Source organism: Megalops cyprinoides, chromosome 25 (assembly GCF_013368585.1).
Source record: "Megalops cyprinoides isolate fMegCyp1 chromosome 25, fMegCyp1.pri, whole genome shotgun sequence".
NCBI classification, from domain to species: Eukaryota; Metazoa; Chordata; class Actinopteri; order Elopiformes; family Megalopidae; genus Megalops; species Megalops cyprinoides.
This window is the reverse complement of record NC_050607.1, coordinates 16438692-16450418: the sequence shown is the minus strand read 5'-3', so window position 1 is coordinate 16450418 and position 11727 is coordinate 16438692.

Below are 11727 nucleotides of genomic sequence, written 5' to 3'. Positions count from 1 at the left end.
TCGTCTGTTTTACTGCAGTTTTGGTACAGCTGAATTGGATCAAAATGATTACGCTGAAAATGTGTACTGTGAAAGCAGAGGGTGTGGTCCTTCACAGCAGGTATTCACGCAATACTGTGACAATAGAAGAAAGGGCAAAATGTTGGTTAGAGGAATGTATTTTCAGATTTTTGGTAACAAAATATGCTGACCTATTTTCTGCTCAATTCCGTTCTGTTCTGTCCTGTTCATATGCTTGTCTCACCTTTCTTCTTTCAGGAAGTTCACTGAAGAGCAGTTCTGTTCAGACCTCTTTTCTGTTCTGTTCATATATTTGTCTTACCTCTGTTCTTCCAGGAACTTCATTTAAGAACAAACAGCAATAGCCTGACCAAGGGGATTACAGCTCCATAGAGACAGAACACATCAGTACACAATGTTCACAAAATCTGGTTCCTTTCTTATTAGAGTCAATGGATAAATGTGACCACTTTGGTCATGACTTTGGATATCATGGAGTGCAATAAGGTTAGACAGAGTTACTCCTTACTCTCATTTTAACAGCTATAATGAGCATTACTGAGTTGCCTTGGCACCAAATTGTTATATTATCAACAAAGTGGCATTTGAAAGACAGTTTCTCAAGCAAGGCTCTGTGAAGCCTTTCGCTTTCACTCACTATGAATATGCAGTCTTTCCAATATGAAGACTCAAAAGGGAGTCGCCCCCAAACTCTCCAGATCAAAGCAGAACGCATTGTGCATGGTATGTAATTTTCAGGGTTTTTTTGCAAACATGTTTTCTGTTCAGTTTAGCCGTCACTTTGGTTTAGTGCCTCTTGCGACCTTGCAGTGTGCAGTGCAGTGCAGATGGGACTATGTGCTCTGACACTCATCGAGTCTCATGCAAATCCAAGATTCTCCTCAGACAGACAAAGCATTTGTCATACAGCACTGTTTCCATGAAATTGCCAACATTGACATGGTAGTAGTTTTCATGTCCTAACTGGACAATGGGGATTGCAGCTTGACTGAATTTGTGCATGAATAGTTGTTCTTGTTCAGCAGAAACCCTTAGAGGCTGCCCTTTAACCATGTGAGAGGCCATGGCGTCACACAGACAGAAAGCAGTAACAGTGTTTGCTGGTAAAGGAGCTGGTCATTAGGGCAACATACTGGTAAGCAGCAGGGACCATAACTGAAAGGTTGCTGGTTCAGTTCCCCACCGGGGCACTGCTGCTGTACCCTTGCGCCAGGTACTTAACCTAGAATTGCCTCAGTAAATGTCCAGGTGTATAAATGGATAACATGTAAAAACTCTAAATGTAAGGGCCTCTGGATAAGACCATCTACTAAATGGCAACAATGTAATGTAATGTCATCACACAAAGGTACAGGTAGGCCTTCCGGTATTGCACTGCTGCAGTTCTCAAGGGTTAGGTTGTGAGAACGCAGGTCCCTGGCACTTTCTGTTTTGGCCCCATAGGGTTAACATTTCGCACGTGTCCGTCTCACGGCCACAGCGCACTTCAAAGAGAGCCGGACCCCGTGCGAGGTGTGTCCGCACCGCCGCAGACACGTTATCGGCGGAACCATTCCTCATGCGCATTTTTAAGGTGTCAAAGCGGTCAGAAAACCAATACTTCATAATAATTACGGCGGGGGGGGGGTCGTATGCCACGTCAATCGATTCCCGGTTGCTGGGGCAACGGCGGGGACCACAAACAGGAGAGTAACAGGGGCGATAAGAAACACGTCCACCTGGCAGGGCACGAGACACAAGGTAGTCTTTCGCTTTTCTGACGCCGTGTTCGATCGGGCCGCACCGTCGATATGTCGAGAGCCCTCTCTCCACGGAGATGGCAACTGCCGCTATTGTCATGAGAATAATTGGAAAATCCCGAATGTGATGAGAGAAAACAAATCAATAGTTCTCACTTTCAAGGTAATGCCGGTTTGGGTAACAAATCAATCCATATATTAATGCAGCCAGTAGCCTTGGAAATTTTTATAAATCAACTTATTTGAATGCCTTTTTACCGTGGAAATATTGAGCCCTTTACTGCCACGGTAAAGCAATGTTCTGCCAGGATGATATGCTGTGAGGGTAATTTTATGGGGTTTTTTAACACCTCAGTGTAATAAGGCGACGGGAGGAGAAGAGAGACAGAGGGAGAGGGAAAAGAGGTGAAAGGGAGGGGTGGGGAAAGAGGCGCATGGCGACGAGAGACGCTCGGAAACACACTGTAAAATTCTGTTAGCAAGCCTTGGCTACCCACAATGCACTCTGTTCCTCAAGGTAACACATTCACACAAGTTTTACAGGTTTGGTTTTTTGTTTTGTTTTGCTTTTTTACATTTCTCACAGAACTTTTTTTTTGTTGTTAATTTCAGGGACTACTGGTCTGTACCGTTATGGAAAAAAAGAAACAATTGCCATCTGTTCTTTTAATGTAGGGGCAAAACACATCGTTCCTGGACTGAATAAATGTATTCAAAGAAAAGCCAAGCACATGTACTGCACAAGTGAAAGGAAGCTATGTAACATTTGCACAATATAAATTAGAGAGAGAGCCTAGCTCTCCCGGTGGTTTATGTTATTTATTTTAGTGGCATCAGCAAGATTCACCCAATCTAACCTGACTAAAAATGCAAGGATCGAAAAAGGATGTTTCTTTGTAAACCTGTCCTTATCGACACTCTAGGTAGCCTAGGTAGCCTAAATTATTAGCCTGAATTGGAACAGTTTTTTGAGCATCAAGCCCATTTCAACAGGGGGTGAAATCTTAAGTATGACGGTTTGCAAAAAAAATTAAAATCCACATCTGCTGAGCAATTTCAACGTTTTTAAATAGCGCCGTTGGGACACTGAGATACCTTTATTAATCCTACCGCTACTGCTAGCCCCTTAGTATTCTGCACGGGGGTCTCCCATGAGGGAACACAGATTAATGAGTCTAAACAATAGTAAAAGATGGAATGCTTCCTTGGAGTGTTAAATATTTCAGCAGAATGTGTGCCCCCATTACAACTGAATCAAGCGCAGGTTGGAAATCTTTGAGGACCAGATTGTTTCACTGAGGAATATCGAATGGGAACCACAGCCAAGCACTAAGTAATATCACTGCAGATTCTGTAGCATGTTTTTTGCAGGTCTAATCAGCAGAGTATTCCTTTAAGGACTTTCTTGATTGGGCGTTTTATAATTGCTGCAAAGGGATCCACCTGTTACTTTACAACCCTTTTTGTGATTAGACATTTATGCAGTCTAAACATGCACTTTCATCATCACCTTCAGTGCCATTTTATAGTGGTTAGCGGATGCTGTTGTATTTACCAGTTAACATCATTAGCAAATAAAATAACATAAATGTATTTATTGGATAGCTAATTTCCAGGTACCTGTTAATAAAACTGAATGTTATCAGGTAAAAATATCAGAATCCATGAATATTCTCAGCAATTGAGAAAAAGAATTAACTTGTAACCCTGCGCTTGTGTTTGATACTGACACGTTTGAATATGGCTGGCTGTGTCCTTGTTTGTACAGCATGTACACCTGTTTTGTCAGATGCACTTTGTACGAGCGCTTTGTAAGTCACTCTGTATAAGAACGTCACCTAAATGATAAAACGTAATACGATGCAAAGTCAACACCATTTTGTCTCTGTTGAAGCTGGGGCCATTTTTCACAGGCTAACCCCATGCGTTGCTGCATGCTATTAGGGAGGAGATGATGATTTATTATATCTGTTAGGAAATTCCTGTGTGTCATACATCCTTCAGACCCCATAACATACAGCACATGATGCATGCATACAGACAAGAGCAGACAATAATAGCCATCACCAATATTTCCATTAATACATCACACTGATATCATTATAAGGCACATTAAACCCCTACAGGGGGCCTCTGCAGGTATGTCACAGTTTGTTTAGTAGGATGCTGGGTGGTACAAATGATCTGCAAGCCCAGCTGGTCTTGAATAGTGGAACTCTGTACCTTCTGCCTGATGGCGTTAGTTCATATTGACGGACAGGGAATGGGCTATACCATTAATATTGGAGAAGCAGTGTAGCACAGTGGTAAGGAGCGGGGCTCATAAGCAAAAGGTTGCTGGTTCAATTCCCCAGTAGGGCACTGTTGCTGTACCATTTGGCAAGGTAGTTAACCCAGAGTTGCCTTAGTAAATATCCAGCCATATAAATGGATAACATGCAAAAATTGTAATCTGTATAAACCGGTCTGGATAAAAGTGTCTGCTAAATGACATTAATGTAATAATATTATTTTTCTTGACCACCAGGGACTTGTCATGTTTTGCAAGTTCAGTGGGTTCTCAGTGGTGAAAACTCCACCCTGAGGTTCCAACCCCCCCCCAAGCTCCCATTATCCTAAATGATCGCATTATCTTAAGTTCTCTGATTACAGAGTCATTTTTTTTCTGCAGAGTCAAGTCATTCATTAAAGATTAATGCCAGATTCCCCGTGTAAGGAATTAAGATAATTAATTTCCCCTGGATGAGACATTAGCCAGCCCCCTTAAGAGGCCGGAAGAGCGCCGCTTTCACAACAAAGCCGTCCCGGCCATTTCACTTAAGGACATGCATTAACCACACAGTAGGGGGCGCAATCATGTCAATTACCGCACGCCAAAAAGGCACAATCGGCAATTAACACTTTTTTTAGGGCTGTGAGTGGCTCCTGCCCCCCCCTCATCGACGTCCTCATTACCCACAGAATTCTTTTTTGCAGTCAGCACGTATTGCGACACTGACTCTTATCTTCTTGCGTTAGGAGCTGACGGACCTGTAGGAACAACACCATGTCATCATGTCATTTGTGTACGTCTCCTCCTTTCAAATGCCTGTTCAGTGTAATTGCAATGCTCTCTAACCAGAACCTTGAGCAACAAATTTCAAACAGTGTTTTAAAATGGATACACAAAATGTTTCTGCCTAAAGGTAAGGCCTGCTTCACCCTAACAAGTTTTCACTCCCTCATGTTTTCTATTACAGAATACAGAACAGAATACAGAACTATTGCAAAATTTCCTGTTACAGTAATATAGTACTGTTACAAAAGTGACTTGCACAGTGCATCTAATAAAGTGATATGAAAAATTGCTCAAACAGGACACGACAAACCACATATGAACATATGAGCGCTGGTGCTAAACATAGTTCTGAGATCAAAAAATACATGCCTAGATTGATGTGTGAGTGTAAATAAATATGTACAACTTCATGGACTATACATTCCAAATATAATGCTAGCACATACCACATATAGGCAAGTAAATCTCTGCATCCTGGATTTCATAACTCTCTGAGTTTCACTGGAGTATATTGAAAAATACAATATTCAACAAAAAAAAATCAGAATGACAAGAATGTGGGTGCACAATATTGTGGTGGTAAGAGAATATTTCCGTTTTATATTACCCTGCAAAAAAAAAAAAAAAAAACATTTTAAAATAGAATGATGGAGCCTGCACAGCATCTGTGTTGGAAGCAAAGAGAAAGCTGTCATTAAAGCCTATAACACAACACTGTATGCCCAAGGGGGAGACACAACCCTGAACACCCTGCAGGAGGTGACAGCTACACAGAGGACTCCGACGTATGTAGAACTCAAAGAGGTCACACTTGTTTGGTAAAAGCCACACGGGTGCAGGGCAGAGCCACTGAAGTTTAAAGGAATCGACAGCCCGTCCCGCTCGGCAAGTCTATAAGAAGGTGTGAGTGCAAGCGCAGCACTGCCCAAAAAATAACTAACAACTGGAAAAAAATTAGCCCACTCACTCGAAGAGTCATGCAGACTGTGACACAGAAAGACACCAGCTCATACCCGCCAGGGTGAAGAACACAGGATACAGACAGCAGTAAAAGACCGTCACCCAGAGCAGACCTTTCTAGGCTGTTGTGCAATACATATTTGCATGATTGGTTACAAACATTTATGAAACATTGGGGGCTAATTTATAATGATTTTAGCAGGGTTCACAATGATCTTATGAGGATTTAACCATTGTTCATTCCTTTGCAGCTAGCTATATGTTTCAGTCCTTACAACAGTAAAATATGCACCTGAATGGACAACACTGACTATAAGGGTTTCTTTTTTTTTCAACAAATGTAACGAGTTACAGGACAAGACAATAATAAACCTCAATTTCATGTCAATATGATGGTCAATATGGTGATAAGAATGTCTATAAAACATCCTTAAAAATATTTTTCATGCTATTGCCATTTTGTGTGGATGTCGACCATTGTTTGGATTGGTGTTGGTGAAAAAACGATCCCCCAGTGACATCACAGAAAGGTAGTTTATATCCTATATCAGCACCCAAGTCTCCAACTCTGACTCCATTCCTTACTTCACAGATCAGATGCACAATTAATGCTCCACAAAACAGCTGTTGGCAAGGTGAACATGCTATAGTGTACACGTCAATACTATACATAGTAGGCGTGATCTCCCATATGAACTCCAGAGCAGATATGTGTTTTCTTTAATACCTTATCTCCAGGTGATTTGCCCCCAGTCACTCCTACCTATTTTCTCTTCCGCGTTATGCCTTTATGCGTAATGCACTCTCTGAAGCGCTCTGTGTTCATCATTGCTATTCCCATTGATTCGCTCGACTGGTGCTCTCTAGGATGACTTACAGGCCTTGAATCTGACATCCATTTATACAGGTGGATATTCACAAAAGCGCTTGGCGGCTGACCTGGAAATCTTAACAGCAGCTCTTTCACTACGCTATTGTGTTGTTACATCATGACATAATAAAATTTGATTAATTGAGTCATGGATTGGATCGTTGGTTGGTGGGTTGGTTGCCTGCTTGGTTGATTCATTGTTTGATTACTTAATTCGTTGATTGCTTGATTATTGGTTAATTGGTTGATTTAGTGTCTAATTACTTGCTTGCGTCATTGGTTGATTAGTTGGTTCGTTAATTAGTTGATTGCTTGTTTGGTTCATTAGTCGATGGGTTGACTGTTTAATTGATTGATTAGTTTATTGGTTAATTTGATTTGCTGGTTGATTACTCGCTCGGGTCATTGGTTGATTACTTGATTTCTTAATTACTTGATTGCTTGGAAGGGTGATCAGTTGATTGGTTAATAGACTGATTCCTGGATGGGTAGACGGGTGGACTGATTTGATTGAGCGTCGTTCTGAAGACGTCCGGGCGCGCACACATCTGGTCGTGTTCGGAGCTTGCTTGCCCCATCGCCCACAGTGTGAGGGGCCCAGCTGCGCGCGTCTGTACCGAGCAGCCCTGGAGTGAAATCTCCCTCTCTCAGCAAACTCGGAGACCTGGCACAGCAGGTTTTTCCGTGCCGCGCGCAAGATTTAATGATCTGCCATAAAGCACCTTTTGTTCCGTCTCCAGCAACCCACCTTACCCCAGCGAGGAAGACATGCTGACACCCGGCCTATCTGCGGTTGTTAAAAGTTGTTCCAGGGCGAAATCCAAACAAGCTGCACTTTCGCTTCCTCATCCAAGAAAAAAAAAGTGCTTTGTTGTGGTTATTGCCTCAACCAGTGTCGCTGCATTTATCGTGTTTGTTTTGCCGCTCATCGTTTTATTATAACTCATGCTGTTGCCGTTTATGATACTGCAGCTGTTGTTGCTGCTGCTCTTATTTTTGTTGCTTTCGTTGCTTCTGTTGTTTTTGTTGCCGTTCTTGTTGTTATTTTTGTTGCTGTGGCTATCGCGTCATTGCCAAGGACTGAAGTAGGTGAACGGGCTATTCTCGGGGATGCTAACTCTGGTCCATTAAGACCGCGCATGGAACCCGGTGTTTCATTTCGCTGTGAACGGTGATTATCCAATTAATGTCCACATCTGAGCTGCTGGTTAAGTCAGATGTGATTGGATGTGTTAACACGTTGCTATTAAATCCAGAACCACTTTGGGGCCCCCGAGGACAGAGCGAGTCTATCGACTTGCACCTCGCTGGGGGAGCGGAGCGAATTTCATCGCGAAAAAACCACAAATCTCAGCGTGCCGCTCATTTCTGAACAATGAAAAGCCATTCCGTTTGAAGTCCTCTTTAATTAGCCGAGGCCTTATTTGGTGCACACAGCCACTGCGCTCCCAGTGACAGAAGGAAATAGCTGAAAAACTCCCAGAGCATTTTTCGCAAGATAATCTGCATACCCCCGATTCTATACCATTTACGGAGCGTATTTGCACTGCTTCAGAGAAATTGCGATCATATTTAATTCCATCGTTACCCGACACGGGGAATCCTTATGAATATTTTTGAGGAGGGTTTTCGCTTCACCGTAGGAAAGCAGATATTGTATTGTTTAGAATGGAAACGGACCTCCATACCTGCGAAGAGAAGGATTAGGCAAATATTCCGGGAGGTTCTATTGTCTCTGCCAGATAATTGCAGCCATATGCAGCCTAATTGTTTGTTTCTCAGACGCCGAACAAGGCTGGTCTTGTTATATCGTCGTCTAATTCGCGGGAATCAGGTTTCTCACAAAGGGCCTAATCTCATTCCTTCGCATGCAATTACCGTGATCTGAGTGGCGCGTACACAATTTGCGGCGCGGCTCAGACCCGCACGTCACTTTCATTTAGCGTGACCGGAGACGCTCCGGGATCCCGCTGAGGAAAGCAAACTTATCAATCTGTTCTCCGAGGTGAAATTTCACCTGAAATAAGACACCGGGGCCCGAGCTCAAAGTAACTGCGGTGCAGCTTCTGAAATGAGAGAATCATACTCCGTGTCACCAATTCGGGACTTGGCAGCGGTTTAAGAGCCGCGCGATGATGCTGGTCGGTGCCCTACAAAGTTTACAAGTTCAAGGAAGTGCGTTGTGCCGTTACATTGTTCAACAGAGTCTGGCAATATTTTGAATAAAAGAATGATTTCAAACGTGAAGGACTTAGTAATTTAACTTTTCATTCATTTAGTTAGAGACATGAACAAAATGTACCCGGGGCTCAGGAATTGCAAAGGAAGACAACACAGTTGCATCAGGGTTACTACTGGTGCAAAATACAAGGAGAGATTTTATACAGACTGAGAGCAGTGACTTATGTACTGTATATGTCATCTGAGTTGAACAATGAGCATTAATGAATTCCATTAAAAAATAAAGTAGGCATTTGTTTCAGGTATTGTTTAATTGCCTTTGAGGTCCATGTTAATTAGACAAATTATGCTATCTGCATAATTTGGCACAGAGGGCAGTACAGAGATAGTAAATTTATGTAAAATTATGATAATGGCCATTTGTACAGTGAAATTAAAACGTAACAAGAAGAAAGATTTCTGACCTTATGGCCCGCAAAGCGGATCCATTACTTATGGTCACATCTCCCTCTAGTGGCCGATTGTATAAAACTAAAATGGTAGCTCAGTCTGTCTGTCCGTAACACAATTTACCATAAAATATTTGCATTTCATTTTACAACTGGTTGGAAGAATTTGGCTACACTCTAAATAAGAAGCAGGCAATTGTTTACGTCACATTTGGTTAAAGTACCGGCAGATGAGCAAATCCGTCTTTCCCATTATGTAATTTAGAGGATAATTACCTGCAAGATGTCTACTCTACCCTTCTGCAAAGAACTTTAATTGGGTTATTGATTCATTTAATGAATGTATAAAGAACAGAATAGGCCTCTGTTTGTCCTGGCAGTTTGTCTGGTTTGACTCCTCAATGAAACATTACTGACTGCATTTAAATTCTTGAAGCAAACTTAAATCTCCAGCTTATTTGCCTGGAGAAAAACTATGCGTTTGAAGTGTGGAGGAAATGTCCCAGGCTGCATGCATTGACACGAGTCTGACCACGAGATGGCGCTAAAACAAAAAACTTTTTATTTTGACGGGGCCCTTGAACGTCTTCAAAGGTCCTCAAAAATGAAGACGGATTATTTCATTTTACTTCAGTTTCAGATGAATTCAGTCACCCTGTTTTGTGTAAAGCATGGATCCTAACACACACCCACACCCACACAATACGCACACACAAAACATTTTGACAACCTGAGAAAAAAATTATCTAAAAGAACTGTGTGATTCTTAATAATCTCTACATCTCTACTAAAATCTAAATTGAAGAAGTGAGTGAATTCAAACATTACTTTATCATTCAGGAAGGTTACAGTTACTATAAGCATGGAAAATGAACCTACCTCAAGTGGCATAGTGGACATTTGGGCACTGAATACTGTTCATGCACTGTTCATGAGTTTTACGAATGTCGTGATGATTAGGAAGAGCTGACCCCTTGTTAATTGTCAAAGGTGCTGCTTCTGGAGCAATTAAGATGCACCTATGTGTGGCAGGTCTGCCTCATATTGCAAGGTTGTGGTTGCTTTGTACCAGCGAATCCTGCCATTTCTTCAGCTGCATTTAGGATCTTGCATGGAGTAAGAAAACTCATCTGCAGGTTTTAAGGAAACATTCAGATATTGTGTAGGCCCTGCCAACTTCATTCTGTTTTGATAGCCTTGGGGAGAGTGTGATGGGTGACAATACTTTTACCCTGTCACTAGGGGGGGAATATGTAATGGCTTTAGAGTGCCATCTAGTGGTTGTTATTGGTGGTTAACATAAGAAGAGATATGTTTCATTTGGAATCAAAGGCTTGAGGTGGAGATCCTCCACACTTAAAACGGGGACCCCATGATCCTTTAACGTAGAAAATAACGTAGCAATATTCATCACATATGTCATCACCACAGATGCAGTCAAATGTTCCGATCTGATTTAATAATGAGATTAAGAGGGAGAAAATAATATAGAAATTCAGTATAGGAGCGTACTGTACTGTACTGCATATTGTACTTCATCTTTCACAATTACTTAACAAAATGAGTGTGGAATTTGATTAATATCAGAAAACAGACAAATACAGAATTCAAGGAACAGAGAGGCTTGTGTCTGATTACCCTCTCTTCTCTGTTGAAATCTGCCATTTTTCCGGTGACAAAATAATCGCGCTGTCCGCAATTGCAGATGCCCTGTTTGCACTCGAAATCAGCACATTTGTTTGGTTCCGACAGACCCCAAACATTCCACGGGGAGAGAGCCGAGAGCAGATGATGGGAACTCGTGAAACGTGTTTGGCCTCGGCTGATGAATGGTGCGAAATGGCTCTCAGCGAGCCAGCCTTCGGCGAATCAGCAAATCAGAGCTGATTAGGCCTTTTTCGAGGGGGATCTCGCTCAGAGAGGAGTATGCTGATCGACTGCTCCTATTAGCCAGAAAATTAAGGGAAGCGCTGATTGAATCCTGGGGTCACGCCGCCGTCTGTAAGAAGATGCAGTGCAGCACTTTAAATCTGCATGAACTAAATGAGAGGTTCCTAAAAGCTATGTATTTCTCCTGTGGAAAAATGAAGCTTGTTCCTCCTTAGTACATTCAATGTAAGGACCATCATTGCTAGTTAAAAACTGTTACCTGCTAGGACCCATTGTACTCCATCACTGACAATCAGATCCATTTGTGCACATATGCCACTTTTCTTCAGTTATGGTTGTTTAGACCCCCGATTTAGTGCCTTGCTTTGGTGGTGCTGATTGCTGGGTTCAATTATTTATTTGTGTGGGCAGACTTCCTCATTCAGAACACTCTACATTCGTTTCCATTTTATACCATCCGTTTGTACATTTAGTGAGGCAATTCAGGTTAGGAACCCTTCATCTGCAACGCCCCCAACTTTAGATTCAAACTTGCAAGTCTCTTAAGATCAGTGCCAC